The sequence below is a fragment of the Austrofundulus limnaeus genome, unplaced genomic scaffold, assembly GCF_001266775.1.
Source record: "Austrofundulus limnaeus strain Quisiro unplaced genomic scaffold, Austrofundulus_limnaeus-1.0 Scaffold76, whole genome shotgun sequence".
In the NCBI taxonomy this organism is placed as follows: Eukaryota; Metazoa; Chordata; class Actinopteri; order Cyprinodontiformes; family Rivulidae; genus Austrofundulus; species Austrofundulus limnaeus.
The window spans coordinates 1,616,906-1,619,049 of record NW_013952478.1 but is presented as its reverse complement, the minus strand read 5'-3'; positions in this window follow the sequence as shown (position 1 = coordinate 1,619,049).

Below are 2,144 nucleotides of genomic sequence, written 5' to 3'. Positions count from 1 at the left end.
TTTAGGACTAAAAATAATACAAATATACAGTAGTGTATATTCATTTAAAGTGTACTAAGTACATTTAAAGTTGTTCCATTTTAGTATTTTAAAGTACACTTAATACACTTAAAATTGTGCTTTTGTACAACTTAAATACAACTAAAGTATATTTAGTATTAAATTAGTTGTTCCAAAATAGCACTCTTCAGGTATACTGATGATTTGTGTGGCTTCAAGTATTCTTAGATTTAGTATACTTAGTATAATGTTTTTTTCACCGGGGAGTTATAGATGTAAATTTGAGTTTCTGTTTGCTAATGCTGATTTGCTGGAWATATTGTCTTAAATTGAGATGACCAAAGTTATTACTTATAGATGTAAGACCAATTATTAATTCTTGGAGTTCTTTAAAATCCATTCAGTGATTTATGAGCTATTTTGMTAACTGACAAAGCAGCACATGGACACAGATTTGRGCAAAAACATTATTGTCTCCAGGTAGTTTTGGCCAACTCCAGCCAAGCCACAGCACCAGTGTGCATTCGGTTGGTGTTGAATGGGATCATTTTTGACCTCATTGCAGAATCAAAGCCATAGGTTGGTAAATGTCAGCCGGTATAATGGTGATTCTTCACGTTGATCGATGACGACATGAACAAGTGGCAGAAAATCAACAAGAAGCCAGACAAGAGCAGCTGCAGGGAGAYTGATCATAAGGCTCACGACAGCCAAAATATGATAGACCATTCCACCGTCTAACACACCCTCTCACCGTGGCTTTTCCACTTCCATTTCAATCTGTGCACATCTCGTCTGCCGTGCCAGTCTGCTGTTATTGTTTCTGGCACCAGCCTGAGAAAATAAATAAATAAAAATAAGACTCRTAACATGATGTCAGGGTTGTGCACAGGGCTCGAAACTGTAAAAGTTCTCAGACGTGACTYTGCTTTACATTGTACCAGAGCAAAGAAAGGGGTTTGTGCAAGTTCACACTCGCGTTTAACTGTAGCTCAGAATCTCACAACATAGAAAATAATTTCAGGATGTTAAAGTAAACAGACTGCCCCGAAGAGAACTGTTGCAATTTGATTTCAAAAGCTTTTAATTTGAAACATCGCCACTCCTTTCGCCACTGTAACGTGTAATAGCATCCTTTTTTTTTTTTTACTGATCTTATAAAACACATCAAGAGGTATTACTGAACTAATTTAATAAATATGGGCTCTAATTGTGTATGGTGGTAGCTGAGCATCATCTCAAACACTTTGTGTGTCATATTTGCTAAAAAGCTTTGACATTAAGTGCTGAAGTTAACTCGGTTAGAAAGTAAGCAAAATATTTTTTTAACCACCAGACAAATTTGAATAAAACTTTCAGAGTAATTACTGGCGACACATAAAACTGAATAACTTTTAGAGTCAACCCAACTTTAAATGGCTGCCACAGTTACTCAACCTTATCCTATAATACATTTGGAGGAGTAGGATCTGAGTTATTCATATCAAATGCTCCACACATACAGACCACATGATATAGCAATGTTGCATGAAATTGTGCTTAATGGGGATATTAAAGAAAAGATTACCTGATTTGTCATTTTCAATATTTATAAAATCTCAAAGATGATCTGAATTTAAAACTYGGGTGAAAAGGTGGTGGGCGATATTTCTTTAAGGAAGGCTAAGCTTTTAATCCTAACAAATGTTTTCTTTTTATTTCTTGCTACACTGTTGATGTTATCTCTATTTTGCAAATTGATGTAGACAGTTTTAGTTATCTGGCTGCACATGATCTGATACTGAATGCTCCAACTGTTTTTAAGAAAAGCGTATTTTTTTCCCCTGCCAATGTTTTGCACCTCAATGCAGACCGTAACCATTACTGTCAGTTTTCGACCTTCAGGAGAGCAACAACACTACAAATGCACATCAAACATTTTTTTTTCTGTCATATGTTTTATATATTCAAACTTACTAATCTCTGGTTAAAACAAATATTTACTCTTGCACAAGTTGATTTACACATTTTACAAAGTGCAAAGTACTAAATTGCAGGGTGCTTTTCTGTATAAACTTTTTGGAATTCACATAATGCAATCAGTTGTACATTCTTGGTAATGACACACACACACACACACACACACACACACACACACACACACA